Source organism: Giraffa tippelskirchi, chromosome 13 (genome assembly GCF_054371585.1).
Source record: "Giraffa tippelskirchi isolate mGirTip1 chromosome 13, T2T-mGirTip1v1.2.pri, whole genome shotgun sequence".
NCBI classification, from domain to species: Eukaryota; Metazoa; Chordata; class Mammalia; order Artiodactyla; family Giraffidae; genus Giraffa; species Giraffa tippelskirchi.
The window spans coordinates 66,512,260-66,536,682 of NC_137287.1; the positions used below are offsets into that span (position 1 = coordinate 66,512,260).

Below are 24,423 nucleotides of genomic sequence, written 5' to 3' on the forward strand. Positions count from 1 at the left end.
CTCCCACAGGGGCAGCCGCCAGATGCTCCCACAGGGGCAGCCGCCAGATGCGGTGAAATCACCGTCCCACAGCCTGCAGACCCGCCTGCCCACCAGCAGGTCAGACGCCTCCAGCTGAACCACACAAGCTTCGGGACATCCTGGACTTCCTACCCGACCGTGTCAGGGGCGGCCCCACTTCACCAGCATTCTAACACCAGCTCTGGGACCGCGGGCCCTGCAGCCAGTAAGCTGGCACAAACTCCAGGACCTGGCTTCACCCAACAGCCTGGAGTCCTCTGGACCGTGACCCGCCAGGAGGCAGCACCAGCCCCACAGCCCCCTGGGGTCTACCCTCAGCCACTTCATGCCCTGGTCCCACCGACCAGCAGGCAGCTGGCGCCTCCTCATGAGACAGGGCCTGGCAACCAACCAGACCAAGGGGCCAACCAAGCCCACCAGACCGCCCTCATAGTCAGCCCAAAGAAGGATGCGAGAGCCCTCTTCGGGGGATCCCGGAGCTTATGACTCAGGTGAGGAGAGGGAGTGTGCTGTGGGGAAACACAGGCGGTCTCCTCCAAAGGCCACCTCCCCAGGGTCTGAAACGTACCTAACCTACCACAGTCATAAAGATACAAACAGCTGGGCCTACCCTGGCCGTCCAGCGGTTAGCACTCCTTTGGCAAGGGCCCCAGTTGGATCCCTGGTCAGGGAACTAAGATCCCTCAAGCCTGTGGTGTGGCCAAATATATGTATATGTGTATATATATATAATATATATGTATATATTATATATATATACACAAAAAAAACCCAGCCATTTAGGCAAAATCAGGAGACAGAGGAACAACTTACAGATTAAGAAACATGATAAAACCCCACAAGAAGATCTAAGGGGGACTTCCCTGGTGGTCCAGTAGTTAAGATTGTGTGCTGCTAATGCGGAGGGGCACAGGTTCAATTCCTGATTGGGGAACTAAGATCCCACATGCCATGTGGTGTGACCAAAAGATAAAAATAATAATAAAATAAACCACTAAATGAAGAAAGAGAATCTACCAGAGAAAGAATTCAGGGTAGTGATCATGAAGGTGATTGAGAAACTCAGGAGGAGTGGATATACAGAGCAAGAGGTTAAGTTTTTAACAGTTAGAAAATATAAAGACCAACCAAACAGAGATGAGGAATACAATAACTGAAACGAAAAATGCACCGGAGCCTGGGAACCAAGAAACACCCTGATAGGAGCAATGGAAACAAAGATTCAGAGTGCCTTTGTTATGTTTATATTTAAACATATAGAAATTGTAATATTGTACACAAATGCGTTCAAAGGACATGATTCCCAGAATTGTGCCACCTGGATATGTCCACAAAGTATGAGGTGTCAAGACCAGGGCTTCCTCACCTACCAGCTGTGTGACCTTGAGTAAGTTACTTAACCCCTCTGAGCCTCAGATTCTTTTTCTATTGAATGAGAATGGTAATGCTATAGTGGGCCGCTGTTATTTTTGTCCATCCCTTTAGGAATTCATGTCTTCCCCAAGTCAAGTATCAGCTCATAGTAATCACTCAGTAAATGATCGTTTTTATTCATTATTATTACACTGGTTTCCCTGGTAGCTCAGATGGTAAAGAATCCACTTGCAATGCAGGAGACCTGGGTTTGCTCCCTGGGTCAGGAAGATCCCCTGGAGAAGGGAATGGCAACCCACTCCAGTATTCTTGCCTGGAGAATTCCACAGACAGAGGAACCCAGCAGGCTACAGTCCATGGGGTTGAAAAGAGTAGGACATGACTGAGCAAATAAGCACACATATGTTATACTGGTAGTGGTACATATGTATGTCTCTGCAAAAGAAAGAAAATCCATAATATCACAATAAATATAGTCACTGACACATATTCTCATCAGTGCTGTCTCTATTCTACACCATGTGGATCCTGACCTGGAGGGTCTCTGAAAGGAAACGCCCCTTATATTGTCACATGGTTCGTCCAGAGGCCCTGCAGCAAACCAATTCTGTTTTTTCTTTCTGAGCATAGAGGTGTTCTTTTTGTCCTTTGTTTTCATCAAGCATTTCAGGAACCATCTTGGAGTTCTCTCTAACTAGTAGCCCCTGTTGTGAGAGTGATTGTATCACACTTAATGGTATGTCTGACTTGGGAGACTATGGGGATAATGTGGGTGGTGGTCACAGTTTAGCCAAAGTCTATATAAATTTCAATTACTACCTGCAGCTATTCCCTTACACATAACCCTGTCCTGAGCCAGACACCACTGCTTTCCTTTGCCATAAACCATGTAGGCACAACCTATAATCTTCCCCCATCTTCATGATTCCTTGTTTTTATTTTCATTCTTCTCTTCCTATGACCACAGTATTCACAATTCAAATGCCGCTTTGTGAAGCCTATGACATGAACTGTGAGTAAAGACATCTTTATCTTATATCAAGATCGGGTCCTCTTCTTCCTGCTCATGCAAAAATCACAGTCAAAAACACAGGCATGAAATACATACCTGAGACATTTTGAAGCCCTCTACACCTAGGATTCAGCATTTTAAAAAATTGCTAATATTTCTTTTCTTTTTTTTTCAAAAGATCACTTGCTGCTTGTTTATGAGAAAAGAGCTTCGTTAACTATGGGCCCACATAAGTGCAGTGGACAGCATGCTTGAGGATGAACAGAAGAGCTCATTTATAAGTTGCTTCTACTTTCCCAAATAGATTTCATTTTCCAGTTGTCTCATCCTCTGCTGTCTTACTCTATAGCAGCTAATTTCTGTAATGGTTCTGTTGCCATGGATTTAAAAAAAAAAAAAAGTGTTAAAATGTTTGCAGCAGAAGCTCTGTGTGAGGGAAGCCACTGGCGTCAATTGCTTTGGTTGCAGCCAACCTCTCCTCTTCTTCTAGGAGTCACCTTTAGGCAGCAAAGGGACACTGAGTTTACCTGGCAGTCACTAATGGGTGAGAAAAGACATGTTTTCCACCTGGGAGAAATCAAATCACAACTGCTAGAGGTGACTCTGAACACAGTTATCCTACAAATTTCCAGAAACTACCTGCACAGCAGTTGGGCTGCAGGTGCATTTTTACTTTTTCAATGTACCATAAATTATAACTATAAAACATCTAACAAATCTCCTTGATCAAAATAGCCATGGTTTTGTGCATTCCAAAAATAATTTCTTTTCTCTTGGCCAGAATTTTAAAGGTTAAAAAGTATGGTCTCCAGGCAGGATGAGAATCCTTGCTGGCCATTTCCCAGGCAGGAGACCTTGGGCAAGTCACTTAGGAGTTCTGTACCTCAGTTTCCACATATGTAGAAAGGTGCTCTTAACACTGTCCAGTATTTTTGGGATCATCAATATTATTGGGATCATGTTAGTAAGATGAGTATTAAAAATAAATATAATTGTGTCTGATGTATAGAGGCAGTATAAATTTTTCAAAAATCACCCTTTTAGAAAACTTTACAATTGATCTTTAAGGAGAATGAAGATCTCACAATTATTCTATATTATTGATTACAGCAGCAAGATTGCTAAGCCTATTTATTATGAGTGTTAGCTGCTATTTTTACTGTTAGTATTCTCATTTTGCTTCTACACATTATTGATGTATCCCTTTCGCAAGTAGAGTCAGCATCCATAACCTCATTTGCTGTTTTGCCTAAAAATTTTCATTCCCTCTTTATTTATGCTTTTGGATTTTCATTTACAGCATGCACAGCCAAATCTTTTCAGAGGTAGCAGCCATACTTAACTTACAGAACTCTAAATATAATTTTAGGGACTTCTCTGGCAGTCCAGTGATTAAGACTCCACATTTCCAATGCAAGGAGGAACAGATTCGATCTCTGAGTCAGAGATCTAAGATCCTACATGCCCGCAGTGTGGCCAAAAACAAAAACAAAAATATGTATATTTTAAATTTTTAAATTTATATTTTGAAGGATTGCATACAGAGTAGTATCATGAGCTCTTCCTCAAATCCAAGTGTCATACTTGAAGTGCCATCTCTGCCTGCTTGTTTCATGTACTCTTTTTTGCATTCTTTTCCTTGATTTTGATTGCAGTGATATTTTAATATTTCCAAGCAAATCTCATACATCATATCCTCATGCACCTATATACATTAGGGCATTTCTGACTGTGCATAACCACATTATTATCAGCTATACAAACAAAATTAATGTTACTGAATACCCAGACCAAAATCAAATATCCTGATTTGGCTCAGAAACGACATTTTATAGTTGCTCTGGTCAAACCAAGATCCAAACAAAGTCTATACCTTCTATGTAAGTGTTGTATTTTTTAAGACATAACAATGTACTTAAGAGACGTAACCCTATCTCTTGTCTTTTTCTAATCAATAATGCTTGACCTTAATTCTCCTTAAAGACCTATTAAAAAGTCTAAAAGGAGGTGATTTTTAACAAGGTCCTACTATGTAGCATGGGCTTCCTCATGGCTCATCGATAAAGAATCTGCCTGCCAATGCAGAAGACGTGGGTTTGATCCCTGGGTGGGAAGATTTCCCTGGGATAAGGAAATGGCAACCCACTCCAGTATTCTTGCCTGGGAAATCCCATGCACAGGGAAGCCTGTTGGACTATAGTCCATGGGGTCGTAAGAGCCAAACACAACTTATCGACTAAACAACAGCAACAACTATATAGCACAGGGAACTTGACTCAGTGTTACGTGGCATCCTGGATAGGACGAGAGTTTGGAAGAGAATGGATGCATGTAAATGTATGACTCGGTTCCTTTGCTGTCCACCTGAAACTATCACGACATTGTTAATCAGCTATACTCCAATAGAAAATAAAAAGTAACAAAAAGAAAAGTTTTAATACAAGGAGGTGATCTTTTTTCTCTTTTTATTTCTAAGCATTGAGAATGAATTCTTAATTGGATTATGCTCTTCAAACAAAAAAGGAAGGAGGAGGGTGGGGAGGTAGAAGAAAGCCAGAGGAAGGGCGTCCTCTCACTTCAGTTTTCTCCCCATTATTTTTATAGCTTTTCATCCTTCTGTTTTTACTTCCCCCCACCCAGTCACTTTGGTTTTTGTTTTTGTTTTTTTTCCTTTTTTGTGTTAGGCGTGATTAAGCAGCATAAACACATTACCAAGGACAAAATGCAAAACACATAACCCACATAACTAAAGAAAATAAGGAAGTGTTTTACTAGGCCACCTTTATTTTATCTCCTGAAAAGTTAGTCCACAACATTATTATCTATCCTCCATATCCTTGCTGTCACCTTAAATCATCATGAACAGAAGGAAAGATACAGGAAACAAAGTCCTGACTTCTGGGCAACGATGGAAGAATTTAACTTTTACATACTTCTACTCTCTCCTAAAATCATGCTACAGTAACAGTATAGGGATTTTTAATACAGTAAAAGCAGTGTTTTATGGTATAAATTAGCAAAATATAAACATTTGTGCTTTTTTGGGACTTCCCTATAGCAGTCCAGTGATTGATTCCACGGTTCCAATGCAGGGAGTGAGGGTTCAACCCCTAGTCAGAGAACTAAGATCCCCTATGCTGTGTGGTGCAACCAAACATTTAAAATGTTTCTAAGTAAAATATATATATACATTAATGCTTTAAAAATTTTTTTTTTCTCGAAGTATAGTTAATTTACAACATTGCATCAGTTTCTGCTGTATAGCAGAGTGAATCAGTTAATACATATATATATATCCTCTCTTTTCAGATTATTTTCCCATATAGGTCATTACAGAATATTGAGTAGAGTTCCCTGTGCTATATAGTAGGTCTTTGCTGCTGTTGCTGCTGCTGCTGCTAAGTCGCTTCAGTCGTGTCCGACTCTCTGCAACCCCATAGATGGCAGCCCACCAGGCTCCCCCGTCCCTGGGATTCTCCAGGCAAGAACATTGGAGTGGGTTGCCATTTCCTTCTTCAATGAATGAAAGTGAAAAGTGAAGTCGCTCAGTCATGCCCGACTCTTAGCGACCCCATGGACTGCAGCCTACCAGGCTCCTCCGTCCATGGGATTTTCCAGGCAAGAGTACTGGAGTGGGGTGCCATCGCCTTCTTCCATAGTAGATATTTATTAGTTATCAATTTTATATAGAGTATTATGTATATGAGGACTTCCCCAGGGGCTCAGCAGGTAAAGAATCTATCTGCAATGCAGGAGACACAGGAGATTCAAGTTCGATCCCTGGGTCAGGAAGATCCCCTGGAGAAGGAAATGGCAACCCACTCCAGTATTCTTGCCTATAAAATCCCGTAAGCAGAGGAGCCTGGCAGGTTACAGTCCAAAGGATCACAAAGAATCTGACACACCTGAGTGACTAAGCACACACACATAGTGTGTGTATGTCAAACACAATCTCCCAGTTTATTCTTTGAGACAGATGTATACAGAACCCCAACACATCTCTATAGACCCTGGTTTGAAAACCCTGGGCTAAGCTCTGTGATGGGGCTTCCTTCTTATTCCTAAGAAGATGGTGGACGTAGTAGTAGCAAGAACTGGTAGCCTAGGAATCACCAGATCCAGAGGCCAGTCCCAGCTCTGCCCCTCGCTGGCTGCATGATATTAAGCCAGACTTTTCCCCTCTCACGACCAACTGCAACTTCACCTCATGGGAAAGGAGGGGACAGGTCCCATATATGATCTCTCACATCCCTTCCAGTTTTGAGAGTATTTGCTCCTAGTCCCAATGCCAAAAATCTTAGGCAAAATCAAATGAAATCCTAATCTAAGATCCTACTGAACCAACAGACATGACCCAGTTCACCCAAAGGGTTTAAATAAATAAATCAACCCTTAAAAACAGAGAAAAAAAGGATTTTGGAATCACCGTGCATTGGGCTCCCATGTCCAGGAATCTTAGGAAAGTCTCTTCTCTACTTCTGATAATTCTGCCCACTCGTGTGCACTTGGCTTTGAGTCCTCAGACAGGGTTCAAGCTAAGAGACCTAGGCCCCCTATGAATCCTTATCTCTTGGGGTTTGGAGATCAAATTTCTGTTTGTCTTCTTTGTCTTTTGGCTTTCTAAATTTCTCCAAACTAGAATAGATAGAGCAGGCTTGCTTAGAACCTCTCAGGTTTGGGGAACCTAAAGGAGCTTTTCATGCATATGACCCATTCAAATTCCAAAGAGTGCTGCCTTAAGACCTTTGTTTTGACCCTATTAGTGTCCACTTTCTTCATCCCATTTCTTAATCACCATTTAGAGATTTCTGTCCTGCTGGGGTGAGTTCTTTACTCTCTGTTCTCTCTTTCCGCATTCTCTAACCTTCTTCACTATCTGTTTTCTCAACGTAACTTTTCCTCTGGTAATGCCCCAGAGGCGAGCAGCTGTAGCTCAGAATCCAAGCTTGGCCCTGAGTCAGGATCTGCCCCAATATTCTCTTTTACTTTCATTTTAGCTGTTTCAGATAATAACCAAGGGATTGTATAGTTAGCTTGTTTCTTGTTATTTTGCATTTCCATATATGTCCAGTCACATGTATGGGTGTGAGAGTTGGACTATAAAGAAAGCTGAGTGCCGAAGAATTGACGTTTTTGAACTGTGGTGTTAGAGAAGACTCTTGAGAGTACCTTGGACAGCAAGGAGATCCAACCAGTCCATCCTAAAGGAAATCAGTTCATTGGAAGGACTGGTGCTGAAGCTGAAACTCCAATACTTTGGCCACCTGATTCGAAGAACTGACTCATTTGAAAAGACCCTGACGCTGGGAAAGATTGAAGGCAGGAGGAGAAGGGGACGACAAAGGATGAAATGGTTGGATGGCATTACCAGCTCAATGGACATGAGTTTGAGTAGACTCCGGGAGTTGGTGATAGACAGGGAAGCCTGGCATGCTGCAGTCCATGGGCTTGCAGAGTCGGACACGACTGAGTGACTGAACTGAACTCTACTGATGTGTCCAGTGAGTCTGCTCCTTGGAGTCGGATTCATCCTTTCTAAATTCCATTGATAGCTTTTACCTCCAGTAACTGGTAACACCAGTGTTGCTATTCCATACCATGAGTGACTCTGTAGCCACCCAGGAATCAAAGGCTCATCATCCTGCACCCTCTCATCCTTCTTTGTCCCAAACAAAAGCTTTCATTTTATTTTAATTTATGGCTGTGCTGGGTCTTTGTTGCTGTGGGTAGGCAGTTGCAGTGAGAGAGGGGCTACTCTTCGTTGCAGAGCATGGGCTGTAGGGCACTCATGCTTCAGTAGTTGAGACTCTCAGGCTCAATAGCTGTGGCACATGGGCTTAGTTACTCTTTGTCATGTGGAATCTTCTCAGTCCAGAGATTGAAATGATGTTCCCTGCATTGGCAGACAGATTCTTATCCACTTATCCAGGGAAGTCCAAACCATAGCTTTCAGTTCTGTGAGCACTTTAAGAAAATTATCAAACCTAAGTCTTAGGAACCCTTGAATTTGCAATTGGTATCAGAAGTGAGGGTGGTCTTGTGCACTATTCACTCTAACTTTACAGACACCAAAGCAACAAACAGAAAGACAGCAACTTGGAGGAGAAAAAAGAAAAAAGAACTATGTAGGGAGAAGAAAGTTTTAAAAAAGAAAACAAAACAAACAAAAATCCTTACAGAGATAAAATAATTACCACAAAACAAGAACAAAACAAAAACATGAAATATCAGGGAAAAGAAAGTTTTTAAAAGTTATAAATATATTATCAGAAGCTAAAACTCAATGGAAGAGTTGAAAACTGACATTGAGGAAATTTCTCAGAAAGATGAGCAAAAGCTACAGAAGAGTGACAGAAGAGAAAGAGCTGGTTCCCAAAAACTGGACAGTTGATTCGTGAAAGTATGCTACATGTGCTTGAGCATTTTAAAGGAGAATTTAGAACAAATGGAACCCACAAGCAGACAAATGAAAGAAAGTCCAATAGGAAGATTGGCTAAATTGTTGAGTACTCCATGACCACTGACAATTATTATGATCATTAAAAATTGACATGAAAATATGTGAAATTGTATTTACTTAAAAATTTTACTAACAAAAACTTTGCTGACAAAAATTTGGGTTATGTTAAATATGATCATAGTAGTATAAAATATATTTTATCTATGGCTACACACATTGTCAGGCTTCCCTGGTGGCTCAGTGGTAAAAAACTCCACCTGCCAACACAAGAGACACAGGTTCAATCCCTGGGTCAGGAATATACCCTGGAGAAGGAAATAGCAACCCACTCCAGTATTCTTGCCTGGGAAATCCCACAGGCAGAGGAGCTTGGTGGGATAAATCTATGGGGTCGAAAGAGTCGGACACAACTTAGCAACTAAACAACAACAAATGTACATTGTCATTTTTTAAAGACAAAAAATACACAGCAAAGAACTAACACCAGTGTTTACCTTCAGGCAGTAAGAATACAAGTGATGTTTTTGTTTGTTTTTTCTGTATTTTCCAAATTTCCTATGCTAAACCCCTTACTTTTATAAATAGGAGTAAAAAAATGTTCCTTTAAAAATTATGGTATACAGAAGAGCTTCTTCCTTTCCTCTCTTCACTTGTCATCTCCTGGAGCAAACAACCCACATTCAAGTTACCAGTGCCCCTGTCTCACAGCTCTTCTAATCACCCTTTTCACATCTCCTGTGAAATTACCCTTTTCACATCTCCAACCTCACATCTATTGTCTATCATCTTATCTCCTCAGTGTCTGATTTCCCATCTTTAATCCCTTATATAAACAAGTTAAAGCCCTTTAAAGGGACTCTGACATAGTTTTTCTGCATTTCACTCAATATTTCACAAATAATAGGAATGAGGGAATTCCCTGGAGATCCAGTGGTTAGGACTCAGCACTTTCACTGCCATGGCCCCCAGGTTCAGTTTCTGGTCGGGAAACTAAGATCCCACAAGCCATGCAGTGTGGTTGTTGTTGTTCTGTCCCTAAGTCATGTCTGACTCTTTATAACCCCATGGGCTGCAGCATGCCAGGCTTCCCTGTCCTTCACCATCTCCCAGAGTTTGTGCAAACTCATCTCCATTGATTTGATGATGCCATCCAACCATCTCATCTTTTCTTACCCCCTTCTCCTGCCCTCAGTCTTTCCCAGCATCATGGTCTTTTCCAATGAGTCAGCTCTTTGCATCAAGTGGCCAAAGTATTGGAACTTCAGCAACAGTCCTTCCAATGAATATTAGGGTTTATTTCCTTTAGGATTAACTGATTCGATCTCCTTGCAGTTCAAGGGACTCTCAATAGTGTTCTCCAGCACCACAATTCAAAAGCATCAATTCTTCAGTGCTCAGCCTTCTTTATGATCCAACTCTCACATCTGTACATGACTACTGGGAAAACCTTAGCTTTGCCTATACGGACCTTTGTAAGGAAAGTGATGTTTCTGCTTTTTAATGTACTACTAGGTTTGTCATAGCTTTTCTTCCAAGGAAGAAAAAAAAACAAACAAGAATTAAATATACACTTATTGAAGAAATAAATGTTAGAGAAGAGGAAGATGTGGTAGTAGGTGGACTAGAGAGCTGCAAAAAGGCTTCATGGAGGTGGGAAGACCTGAGCTAGGCCTTGAAGAATGGATAAAATTTGATGTCTAAAAGGGAAAGCAAGCTGACATGCCAGGAAAAGTGAAGAGCTGGGAAAAGAGATGGACCTGGTCCCATAAGCTCAGGAGACATACAATAATCGCTCCTGGTTGGCGTGTAAATTGTGGGTTGGAAAAGAGTAGAGTAAGTGTGGAGAAATCAAGGCTGGGTGAAGAAGAATATCTCAAACTTTGGCCGAATTTTTACACAGCTTTGCTGGGCCCGAGTCCCAGAGTCCCTGTCTCAATAGATCTGGGGTAGGACCTGAGATGTTTTAATTCTAATATGTTCCCAGGTCATGCTGGTTGCACATTAGAACCACCTAAAAGGCTTCTCAAAAAGCCAAAGCCAGGGCCCTGCTCCTCAGGGATTTCAATGTAACCAGTCTGAAGTAGAACCTGAGCACTGTTGTTTATTTTTTTAATAATCATAATTGGTGATTAAAATAGGCAACCAGGGTTTCTAACCTTTCTAATTACTTGTATAAGCAATAAGGAGCCCTTCATAGTTTCTGTTACACAAATAATAATCAATGTCAAAAAATGAGAAATTACAAAGAAAAAAATCTAAATTATGTAAAACCCCAGTACTAAAAACAACTTCTGGTGTTTTTTTTTTTAATATCTATCTATTTATTTATTTAGCTGCATCGAGTTTTAGTTGTGGCACTTGGAATCTTTCATTTCGGTGTGAAGGCTTCCCTCTAGCTGTGGCTCACAGGATTAATTGCCCCACAGCATGTGGGATCTTACTTCTCTGACCAGAGTTCAAACCTGTGTGTACCCTGCATTGAAAGGCAGATTCTTAACCACTGGACCACCAGAGAAGTCCCAAGAGTAACTACTGTTAATGGTTTAGATGAAAATCTCCAGATCTTTCCCATGCAGACATATACATAAAAACATGTATTGACAAAGACGGGGTTGTGTTTACTAATTGCTTTTCCTATGAATGACTTCCATAACAATAGATATAAGTATTAATATAAATCATAGTTGATGATGACTGCGTAGTACTCCTTCAGAAGGATGTGCTGTGGCTTAACCCATAAGTAAAGCATGTTTTAAGACTGTGGAGGGTGGGCCACACCATATGATCAGAGAGAAAGCACAGGATTCAGGTTCTACTTCTGGCTTTCCCACTGGCTGAAAGAAGTTAAACAAACCAAAATCTATGCAGGGGACTTCCCTGGTGGCCCAGTGGTTAAGAATTCACCTGCCAGTGCAGGGGCCTCAGGTTCAATCCCTGGTCCAGGAAGATTCCACATGTGGCAGAGTAACTAAGCCTATTTGCCACAACTGCTGACCTCTTGCTCTAGAGCTGACCTCATGCTGCAACTACTAAGCCCACACACCCTGGAGCCCATGCTCCGCAGCGAGAGAAGTCACCGCAATGAGAAGTCCAAACACTGCAACTAGAGAAAGCCCACTCACAGCAACAAAGACCCTCACAGCCAAGTAAATAAGTATTTTTTAAATGTTATTTTTAAAAAATTATGCATGCTGCTGAAAAGCCCTCAACTAGGATATTATTGGTAAGAAACAATTTGAATAAAGAAGCGCTAGGATTTGTTGACAGTAAAATATGAGAGTTACGGAAAAAAATATTTTAAATATGGAAATTATTAGTAGACAAAGAAATCAGTTTTTTTATTATTTAAAGAAAAGCCCAAGATAGGAATTAACATACTTTTTCAAAGGCAGAGAGGCTCAAGATAGTGACATATATTATTTCCTTCTCTAAAATATAACGATACTTTCTTGAAGTGCTAGCTGATGTCTTACCTAATCCATAAAGCCTGCTGTGATTTTTACCCTGTGATTTCCTGTTATACTTACAGTTTAATACACGGTTTAGCCCTTAATCACAGAGTCTTTTATCCTTTCTCAATTATTTGTCTTGGCACCCCAACTAGGCTGTAAACTCCTTGAGCACAGAGATGGCCCCCTCCACCACCACTCCTAATACTTACTTTCTGAGCTCTAGTACCTAATGTAGTGCAGAGTTCACAGTAAGTATCTATTAGGAACATTCGTTGATCTTCAATTTTGCAATTCGGTAATCTGGCCAGCAGACCACTCTAGTTACTGATGCATATTTTCTATCTCTATAGACAAATCTCTAGGAATCCTTAAATTTACAAATATGTCAAAGATAGCTACTTCAATTTAGACAGTTTCTAAGTAATCTAGCATTTGAGGTTCCCCCCCTTCCATTGGCTATAGAAATCTAAGCTCCCCAAAGCCCCTGTTTTTTCCTATTTTACACCAAATGACAGCTGCAATGACTTCCAGAGTTCAAGTCAGTATACAAATCATACTACCATGGAAATCTGCAATTCAGTGTATTTGGTGAGCTCATTACACAATAAAACTTGAGGTCAGAGATTAAAGTCTATTTCCCAGCAGACAAAAATTGGTTTGACAATATGCAACCCACAGTTTGTTCAATACAGTACTCACATATGGCAAATTATGCTTCTGAGGTAGTCAAAACCTTTTCATTTTTATTAATATTTGGTTGTAAAGGAACAACATTCACAATTCTATTTTTGCCTAAAAATAATACAGAGAAGCAGTGAATGGTTTTTCTTTCTTATAGTTTATATTAACTAACTTAGAACTCCTGAATATGAAATCTATCAACTTACCCAGACTATTCTCGATATTGGCAATTTTTCCAATATAATACTTTAAAGAAAGAAAAAAAATTCCAGTTGCAGTCTTTCTTTCTCTCCTTCTTCCTTCTTTTATTTCCCCCTTTCTTTATCCCTTTCTCTCTCTCCCACTCCCTGCCTCCCTCCATTCCTTCCTTCTTTGTGTTCCTTTCAGTTAACATTTAGTGCCCGCTATGCGTGCTCCTGAACCAGGCACTACACAAACAGCACTGAACATAACACACACAGTCATAGCTCTGGTCAAAGAGCCAGTTATAAACCAGAAATTGCAAGCTGGCAGCTTTCAGATCTATCATGACCCACAAATGAATTTTGTTTGGCCCACACCATGTCTTTTTTAAATTGAGTTATTTCCCTACATTTTAAGACCAGGACCTTTCCCACAAAAAGTCACAATTCTGGGTTGTATGAAAAATTGGAAAAACTAATAGCACTGAGTCCCTTGCTCCCTGAAAAGAACAACTAGCAGATCCAAGTGGGAACTTCCCTGGTTGGACACATAGAGTTCTTCCCAGCCCTCATGTAATCTCCCTCACTCAGCACTATGTGCAACTGCTATGTTAAACAGTCATAGAAATAATAAATGTACAGTTACCAATAGCAGCAAATGCTATAAAGGGAAAATACAGAGCTTTATGACAGAATATGAGAGGAAAACTAATTTAGATTGAGGGTCACCCATGATCTCTTTAAGGACATCACATTCTTAACTTTCCTCAATACTGACACTTACCTCTTATGAAGTATTTACCCAAATGATAATCAGTACCTTTTATTGAGAATCTGCTGGTGCCAGGTACCTTATTTAATTCTCACAGAAAACAATTCTGCATCATCTCCATTTTGCTAATGAAACACCTATGAAATACATGAGGTTCAAGAAGGTCAAACAATTAACCCAAATATATAAAACCAGAAATAGAAAACCTGAAGTCAGAACCAAACCCTGATTAATTCCAAATTATATGTTCATTCCAGTAAAAAGAGCTATTTCAAATAAGTCCCAGTTCCAATTCCAAGAGTCATTTTGTCTCTGCTCTTCCTAAAATACATGGCCAAGAATATTCAATATAGCACACTCTTGATTTTTCTCTACCATGAGACTGAGTTTTTTCTCAGACTGTACCTCCACTTATGTGTAGAGTAGGGCAGAGTCACCATGTGAGACCAGCTAGTTCTGCAGCTGAAGCCCAGAATCTCTGGCCAGATCTTGGGACCTGCTGGTGCTTTGGATAACCCTAAGATGAGTCAAATTTATCGGGCCAGGTGCCTGCTTATTGTCGGTCCTTACCTACTCACTTTGGGGATTTCCTGCCCCACCAATCAGCTGAAACTTTACATCTTGATATCCAGAGAGCTTAAATTTTGTTTTATCCTTATCACTCGATGGATTGTGTGCACATTTCACCAAACTCTCTTTTGATTTTCTAGGCTTTCCTCTCAAACCTCTGGTTCAATATGATGTTGCTGCTGCCGTTATGTCTTCTTATTATGAGAAATTTTTGACCACTGAAGTTCCTTATTACAGCCCCTACTCCGAATTCTTCTCCAACTCATCCAGGATCTCAATTAAATAGTATCAGCAAGTAATTTCCCAGGGCACCATTGTGTTGCTGCCATCTGTATCCTTCAATCCAAATACAATACTCAAAGTAATGACATACAACATTATGAAAGTATAATCAATAAAAAAGGAAGATACAGGGTGTTGGGGGGGTTTGTTTGTTTTTTGTCCAAGGATACGATGTAAAACTCTAGGTATTCTAGGTTTTGAAGAAAGTAGAATCTGAGCATTCATGGCATTATGTGTACCTTAGCTTCATAACACTATATTCCTCACCTACAAGGTAGTTCAGCCTTTTTAGGCCTTATTTTCCTCATTAATAAATTTGCTTTTCTAGTCAGCTTGGCAGACTGAACCAATGTAAGAAATCCTTCCACTTTGACCTCACAGGAATGCTGTATTTTTTTTGTTATGTTAAGACATAAATGAGTTTGAAATCAAGAAGTGAAACTCTTAGGAATAGAGCAAAATTTAGGATGGTAATTGCGAACTGAAGTCAAAATGTTCACAGGGGAATCTGAGTTGAATATGGGCCTTAACAGTTTGTGACATTAACACCTATGTGTGGACAGGTGTATAGGACTCTAAGTCAAGGCAGGACTCACACAGGGCTGGCCCTTGTGAAACGGAGCCTAGAAAAACTTTTCCCACCCATCTGAGGAAGCAACAAGGAAACTTGCTCCCATGAATGGAAAAACAGTCACTGGAGAGAAATTTGAAACCCAGGCCTTCGGCTTGTGCAGAAAACGAGGTTGAAATTCATGCTCTTTGTGATACTGGAACCTCAAGGCTGGAAAATTAAAAGTATAAAGTGGCTTGACACTACAGAACCCACAGGTCCCCAGTCAGGGGGAAAAGTAAAACATTCTGTAGGAACTCTCCAACAACCCAACACGCAAGAGACTTTCACAGAAAACAGAACAACCCCTGCTGAAGATAATTTCACAGTAAAAATCAGAAACCACACCAGGAAATAAACCACTGAGGAAATGTCGGCAGACAGGGCAAAGCTGGTCCTTTATACCCGAGGACTGGTTTTAGTAAAACTATTTAAAAGAGTTTAAGGTAAGTATGTTAAAAATATTTGAAGAGACAGAGTAGGGGAAGAAAAATCTCTTCCTCTATCTATAATAGTTCTCCAGCCAGGACCCTGTAAGTTGAATTCACAGGAGTAAAGCATACAAATTTATTTCATCTAAGATTTACATGACACAGGAGTCCTCATAAGGAAATGGAAATCCAAAGAAGTAGTTAAACCTGAGCCTTTTTATACTAAGTTTGATGAAGAGTAGGAACTTGCACAAAAATTGATAGGACGAAAAGATACACGCTAAAGGTAGAAAACTGGGGAGACAGCAAGACTTGATCATCAAATTCCTGTCACAGTCCCTCTGTCTTAGGAGATAAGGATGGTCCTTTCCTCTGGATATGGGGAGGCCATTTCTCTAATGAGGGTCTCAAAACCTGCTTCAGGGGAGATGGGATAGGTCAGAGAGTTCTTCCTGCATCTTCTGTTTCTCAAATGTCTTCAGCTTAATATCTTCCATATGCCAAGATGCCTTTTTTTAGGGTAATGTGTCCTGAACCCTGTCACTGAGAATCAGTACAAAATGAGGAAACAGGACTATTTGACCTTGATGGTCCCTTCTTTCAGCACCAACATTACAATCACCCAACCCTGCCTTCTATCCGTAGATTCCACAGCAGCGGATTCTACCAACCACAAATCAATTTTGAACAAAACCAGTGCAAGGTTGGTCGAATCCCCCGATATGGACCCTGAGAATTTAGAGGGCCAACTGTACTACATCCTTTCATATAAGGGACTTTAGAATTCACAGAGTTTATTTATCTGAAGGAGTCCCAGACCTCATCCCCCTAGGCATATGGAGGACCATCTCAACTGGACTGTGTAAGTAGTGGGCATTGATCTTAATCTACAGTCTGAGGCAACTAATAAATATACACGAGTGCTCAGTTGCTTCAGTAGTGTCCAACTCTTTGTGACCCTCTGGACCGTAGACTGCCAGGTTCCTCTGTCCGTGGGATTCTCCAGGCAATAATACTGGAGTGGATTGCCATGCCCTCCTCAGGGGATCTTTCCAACCCAGGGACCAAACCTGAGTCTCTTGTATCTCCTACATTGGAAGGTGGGTTCTTTATCAATCACATCAGCTGGGAAGCCCAACTAATAAATATTACTTTCTGTATTTCCTATACCTTTAATTTTCTTTTGAGTCCTCATTCCGTTAGTCTGACAAAAAACATTAACTGTTCAGGATTTCCCACCCTCTTCCCTGTCATGTCAAGATGCCAGGGAACTTTCTACCAAAGCACTAGAAAAGCAAGTCATTCCTCAGATTGTTTGATATAGATTTTACAGCATTCCATTTGCTCAATAAATACTTGTTGGTCTACTGATTTAGGAAAAACACCTAGAAAGGGTTTTTATCTGTAGCCCACCACGTTCTTAAAATGATTAGAATGACAAAGATATCTATACTAAGAGCTTTAAAACACAAAGAAAATCAGAATCAAGAGGGGGAAATAAAAAGAAAAAAAATGTTTCTAAGAACTGAGAACAGACTTTTGCTCTAAGCACACAAGTAGCCAAGGCAAGGAGGAAATTTGGGATTCTATAGTTCACGCTATGCTCAGTGTTCAGTCGCTTCAGACCTGTCGACTCTTTGCGACCCTATGGACTGTAGCCTGCCAGACTCTTCTTGTCCATGGGATTCTCCAGACAAGAATACTGGAAGGGGTTGCTGTGCCCTCCTCCAGGAGATCCTCCCGACCACTGATCGAACCCGTGTCTCTTGTGTCTCCTGCATTGCTGGCGAATTCTTTACCCACTGAGCCACCTGGGAAGCCCCCATAGTTCATGCTATCAGAAAAGAAAAAATAGGACTTCTCTGGTAGTCCTATGGTTAGGACTCCACCCTTCCAATGCAGGGGGCAGGAACTAACTGGTCGGGTAACTAAGATCCCACATGCCCTTCAGTGCAGCCAAAAAAGCAAAAACAAGGAAAAAGAACTGGTACTAGAACCAAGTTGACCCAGGTTTTGGTCTAGCTCTGAGACCTCAGGCAAAAAATAATAATAATACACTATTCCTTAATGGAAAGAATGTTTTTGCTTATTTATCAATTAAGTTGAGTCTCATGGAGACAAAAATATTTAAGTGATGAGAGACTAGCAGCTTAATGGTGAACAGAATGAGATAAAAGAAATACTGAAGTTAGAAGAATGTAATAAAGTTCTTTGAGATTCATGAAAACTAGAAAGAAAATATAAATGTGTTGTTTGTTAAAGCAATTTTGAGAAGCATAGGAAATATATGTATGTGGTAGTTTAGTCATTTTATTCCCACTTACAGCTATTACAGAAATTGGAGACTTTAAGAACAGGTATATATTTAAGGATGAATACCACTGCCATTTAGTAAATTATTACTGCTATTAATCCAAGTCAGTTGAAATTGTTTCTTAAAAGTCTGAGCTAACCTAACCTTCTGTCATATCAGAAATCATATCGAAACATTAACAAAATCAAAAGGCAAATTTTGTCAATAGGTAAAATCAAATCAAACAAGCAGTTTGCAAGGCTCAGAAATGAGTTACTGACCTAGCGTAAACCTAGTGCAAGAAGCAAATGATGTAAGGAATTAATGGCTGAACCAGAACTAGCACCATCAAGCCCTGCCAGGCTAACTCCTGAGGATGATGTAGTGCCTTTTGGGGAAAAAAAAAAGAGAGAAATCAAGAATTGTGTTCAAAACTGCTCTCCCATGATCACCTTGTAAGAAAAAGGACATGCTTGTTTAATGATTCAAATATATCCAAGAACACCTGTCACTTCAATGGCAAAAAAACCAATGATAATAATAATTAAGTTGTATGCATGTGGATTTTAGAGAAACACTGTTAATCAGCCTTAATCTTATTCTAACGTTACCCTGTGCAGCAGGTTTAAACACTAAGCTCTTCCAGAGCCACATCAGCTGCTCAGGCCATAGGACGATTCTACTGTGATGAATAAATAGCACCTTCTGACCTGAAAGAGTTAATATGACTCCCCTCCTCCAAATGTATTACTAGGGAACTGTCTGAGATATTATTTGATCCTGGAAAGAAAAAGGCCCATTTGTTCCCTAAGGTTTTTTTTTTTTTTTTCAATTCGTAAAGACCAGCAAAGACCCCTTCTTCTTCCTGTACCAAATCCCCACTCCTCCCTACCCTAAAAACCATATTTTGTAAACCAAATTTTCAAACTCTAAGACTGGTTTTTCTCATGAGGCAAAGGAAAAAAACCTCTGTGATTAATGCTTTAGCTAAAAGCATAGAATGTAAAATGGGAAGATTATTTATGGTTCTTCTCTTCAGGAGCTAATAGAGTCAGACGTTAGCCTAAAAGGATGGAAATCCTACAGTGGGATTTTTTTTTTTTTCCAACAGATAAAAGTGGCTTCTGGAAACAGCATAAATACTGTCTGCAGTAAGCCATAAGCACTAATAATTTTGCTATAAGTGCTCAGTCAAAGGGAGATGAACATGTTAAATGTTATTTAAAAATGGACAGCATGTTATCTTGAAAGCCACAGTGAAATACTAACCTAAGTGACGAGCATGGCTTTCAGTGCCGTGTTTTAAGATGGACGGTGGTTGCAGGGATTTACCAGGCTACTCTTCCATATAGTCAAATCGCACTCAGTAGCTCAAAATGCAATATGGATTGAATTTTCAATTTCCAGTTATATTTTCCCCAAGGCTGTTAAATTTCTCTTTTCCTAAACTGCTCATTCTTCTTCAGTTAATTCTGTTCAAAAGAGCCACTTCGCTAATTATCTAAGGTAGGCAAGTGAGCATGAAACTTGATTTCACTACCTTCAACACTGTTAATTTGTCAGAGAAGAGTTTTATTTGTGTTAATAGGGTATTTCCAGTGAAAAGCTTTTTGCACTTTTGCTCCCCTTTTAACAGTCCGTAACATCAAAAGTTTCCTCTTCTTTAGTGACATTCTTTAAAAAGAACCAAAAAAATTAGATTTAATGAATAATTAGGAACAAATAAGGAAATAATTTGGAAATTAAAAGGCTTCAGGTGAAGTGCGAAGACAAACATATTGTCTCTTTATAATAAAAGACATTTCCACAAACCATATGTATTGGTTGTCAGTAAGCCAACAATTGCTTACTGGTCTAATTTTGGGGGTGATTAAAATATTCATGGAGAAGGAAATGGCAACCCACTCCAGTATTCTTGCCTGGGAGAAATCCCATGGACAGAAGAGCCTGGCGGGCTACAGTCCATGGGGGTTGCAAAGAGTTGAACACAACTTAGCAACTAAACAGCAACAACAACAAAAAATATTCTTATGCACATAAATAGTATTGTTACCAGGTGATTCCACAGGTGATTTTGGTCAAAGTAGCCAATAAACAACAGCACCCTGGAGGGACAGACAGCTCCAGAGGCGTCCCACCTCCCTGTGGGTGGAAATGGTCTAGATGTGGGCCAATGTCAGAGGAGTGCTCCAAATCAGGCTCCTTAAATATGCTCAGAGTGTTGTGCACACATACATCATTGACAGGAAAATAGTCCATGAATCCCTGGCCCCATCCTTGCTTCCATCCCTGGTTGGGGAACTGAGACTCGGTATACTGGGTGGCACGGCCAAAAAATAAAACAATGTCACATCTAGTGAATCACAGAATATTTGATCTAAAAATGTTGTAAATAAAGGGACTGTTTATAAAGGTGCTGGATTTGTAAGGCCACTGTTACAAAGCACCAAAAGCGAGATGGTTTAAACAACAGAATTTTATTGTTACAAAGTTCTGGAGCGTGGAAATCCAAAACCAAGGCGTTGACAAGGTTACTTTCCTCTGAGGACTGTGGGGGGAGGCTGTCCCAGGCCTGTCTCCTTAACCTGTAGATGGCCTTCTTCTCCCCGCTGTCTTCACATCTTTTGCTCTCTGTCTGTCTCTGCATCCAGATTTCTCCTTTCTACAAGGACACCAGTCATATTAGATCAGGGCCCACCCTTGATGACCTCGCTTTAACTTGATTCTCTCTGTAAGGATCCCATCTCCAAAAAAGATCGCATTCTGAGATCCTGGCGGTTAGGACTTCAGCATGAGGATTTTGGAAGGACATCACTGAACCCATAATAGCTGTGAGCAACATTTGAGAAAGCCACCAAAGGATGGCGCTGTAACCTGGAGCTGATCACAGCAGAGAGCATGAAGAGATTATCGGAACCATTAGAAAGAGGAGCTAGGTGGAGACAACTGTCATATAGGAACCAGGTTTGTTGTTGCTTAGTTGCTCTTTTGTGACCCTGTGGACCGTAGCCCATCAGGCTCCTCTCTCCATGGGATTTTCCAGGCAAGAATACGGGAGTCGGTTGTCTTTTCCTTCTCCAGGGATCGAACTCTCAGCTCCTGCTGCATCTCCTGCATTGCGGTCGGATTCTTTACCAGGGAAGCCCATAGGAACTAGGGCTTTCAGTAAAAGGATTTAGCTAACAAGCAACAATGGCAGGGATGGAACTGAAGAGTGGAGGGAACAAGTGCCCTGACTTCACCCACCTTCCGTCTCCTCCTACAGGTTCCTCCCATGGGGCAAACCAGTTAGAAGCCAGAGAATGAGCCAGTGGATCAGCCCAGACCAGCCAGCTTCCTGGGGCCCCTCTACAGGGTGCAGAAAGGTAAAAATTGAACCTGGAGTGATATGCAGAAGATATCCAGTAGATTGTCTTTTACAGTTCATAAAACCAGCAACTGGATATGCGAGAGTTCTGTATATTTTTTCTATATATATTTGAAATAATTCACAGTAAAATTTTTAAAAGAAGCTTACAGTATATTGTTACATAGGGAAAAATACACATACTATAATCACTACTCATGTTCTGAAGGATATGCTCAAAAATGCAACCATGGCACTTCCCTGGCACTCTAGTGGTTAAGACTCCATGCTTCCCCTGCAGGGAGCACAGGTTTGATTCCTGGTCCAGCATTAAAGATCTCACATGCCGCACTGCACAGCCAAAAACAAATAATGCAATCATGTTTATCTCCTGGTTGAGAGTTAAGGATAATTTTTATTTCCTTTAATTACTCAGTATTAACATTATGAAGTTTTTTTACAGAAATGAAAAGTACAGTAAAGTAACACTGCCATCAATGTATATAGTAAGAAGGAGTAGCATCTCTGTGAGTAAATGGAGGAAGACTCCAGGAAAGAGGCTTAGGTTGCAGGAGGGTTTACTTTCGATGGAAAAGATTCCAGAGATCAGAGTATAACAGTTGGAAGATGAATAGGAAAAAGAGAATATGTAATAATATGGAACTCAAACCAGAGGAGAAGGTGATACAATGGGCTTGCATTTTGGGTGGCAGCCAAACATTCAGGGGGTTATGTATATGGCCGTGAAGAATTAACTGCCTTCTGCATTCTAAATGGAACTCTGATGAAAGTTATTTTTTAAACCCCAAGTGTCAGAAGCCTGACCACACTAGCAGTCAACAGTCTTTACTTAGGACTCTATCTGGAATGTATGTGAAGATCTATTATGGAGCCTTCCAAAAAAACCCTTTCCCATGGAGCACCAGAACACTCAGGCCTCCTTTGATGGGTTATGAACTTAGCTGAGATCAGTTCTTGGAGTTACCATCATAAGGTATTCTATGACTTCTGCGATGTCGAAGTAGGATCTCTGTTTTTATATTGCTGAACAGATGTAAAGTTTTAACTTCAATGTAAAGGTTACAGCATAAATTCCATTTGCCTTTGTAAGTTCTATGACATGGTAAATAAAGTAAAAAACCAGCATCTACACATATGCTATAAAAGTCTCATATCAATTTTCATCAGCAGACTACGAGTAACATACCAAGCATGTGCAAACATGTAATATTAGAGCCTTCCAACTCAGAAAAATACTCAGCTTTTTCTCAAACTAACAATGATTGTATTCCTCAGAGAGCCATGAATATATAAAGTTTGAGGTTTCTACGTCCAACTGTTCTTAAAGTTATTTGAGGGCAGAAAAAGGTCACCAGGATTTTTTTAAATCATTTTATACAAAAACAGCTGGACTGCTTTACTCTAACATCCCCCAGCTATCCAATGGGAAGAAACCTGCCTTGCTTAAACCTGAACAGCATGACAACACTCTTCAGAAAGAGAGCAAGAACGTTTTTATATTGGAATGCGGTTTCAGATTTGATCATAGATGGTTATCTGTTTTCATGCTGAAGAATGTGACTTCTCATGATAAATAAAACTGATATAAGACAGTATTTTTTTTTAAATTTGGATTATACCAGGTAAGAGAGAAAACAGAAACTCAGAACATCATGATTTTGTTATTACATTTACTTTTCCTACCAGTCTATATATGTATACACAGAAAGTAGGAGTAAAATTGAAAGAAAGAACCTGAAAGACTATTTCTAAAACTCAAAGTTCAAACTGTTCTCACACATTTTAAAATTAATCTTTCATGTCTCACCAAAATATTTATCTTGGATTTGGGTAGCGGCCTCCTTCTAACACACTCAAGCCTATATATAGGCTAGCTGTGCATTGTCATTGCATTCTCATAAACAAAATGGTCTGAAATATGGCAGGGCAGATTCTTAACCACTGGACCACCAGGGAAGTCCTAGTCATTGACTTCTCTTGAAGCTTATACACCACTCCATCCTCATGCAAGATAGAATATTCCTTCACTTTTCTTCATATACATCAAAATTTACTCTTGTGTGCATCCTGGTTCCTAGTGTGCATACAATAGAATACAAAGGGGAATGAAGAGTCCATGAGTTTGCATTTAAAGGTACAGCTCTTGAAGGCATCCATGAGGCATAAAACCATAGAAAGAGTCAAATCACCCAGGGAAACATACAAGCAAGAAGGAAAGCTTAAAGGGTGGACAGAGGATATGAAACCAGCAAAAGAAACTAATGAACAGCATGGCAAGGCATCCAGTGCCCCCTGGCATGACCCACAAGAGTAGCCACAGGTGTGACATTTCCCAAAGATATATCTAAGAGACAGGTTGGTTGTATGTAATGCGAAATTCAGCTATCTGGCTCACCCTAAATCCTTCAGTCATCTAGGGACAATCTGTACTTCAAGATTAAAATTAGCCTCTGTTCTTTGGCCTCTAAATAAAGCTGTGCTGCCTGGGAGAAAAAAAATTAGCTTGTGGAAGTACACATTGGTACAACCAATCTAGAGAGTAACTTGGCAATGGCTGTTTAGATTTTAAGCAAGGGACTTCTCTGGTTGTCTAGTGGTTGAGACTCTGTGCTTCCAATGCAGGGGGCTTGGGTTCTAATCCCTAGTCTGGGAACTAAGATACCACATGTTGTGTGGCACGGCCAAAATGCTTTTAAAAAGTAAAGAAAAAGATTTTAAGCACACCTTTATTTGACCTATTCTTGCCTTTATTCTTGACCTTTATTTCACCTTTGTTTTAAATATTTGACCTTTATTTTTTGCCTAGAGAATCCCGTGGACAGAGGAGCCTTTCAGGCTACAGTCCATAGGGTCACACAGTTGGACACGACTGAAGCAACTTGGCACTTACTCACTTATTTGACCTAGCAATTCTAC

At 40.3% G+C, this 24,423-nt stretch overlaps 3 long non-coding RNA genes across 3 annotated transcripts; 2 read left to right on the plus strand and 1 right to left on the minus strand.

Moving 5' to 3' along the window:
• The first annotated feature begins 7 nt into the window (after window positions 1-7).
• LOC145532173 (uncharacterized) lies at window positions 8-15,137 on the plus strand. The gene is made up of 2 exons (XR_014073050.1): window positions 8-512; window positions 14,665-15,137. It is a non-coding gene; the product is annotated as an uncharacterized LOC145532173 (long non-coding RNA).
• A 273-nt stretch (window positions 15,138-15,410) lies between these two features.
• On the plus strand, window positions 15,411-22,640 carry LOC145532174 (uncharacterized). Its single transcript, XR_014073051.1, has 4 exons — window positions 15,411-15,862; window positions 20,877-21,104; window positions 21,406-21,505; window positions 21,950-22,640. It is a non-coding gene; the product is annotated as an uncharacterized LOC145532174 (long non-coding RNA).
• On the minus strand, window positions 16,415-20,058 carry LOC145532175 (uncharacterized). Its single transcript, XR_014073052.1, has 2 exons — window positions 17,551-20,058; window positions 16,415-16,862 (listed from the first exon to the last, which is right to left on the minus strand). It is a non-coding gene; the product is annotated as an uncharacterized LOC145532175 (long non-coding RNA).
• Window positions 22,641-24,423: the final 1,783 nt, after the last annotated feature.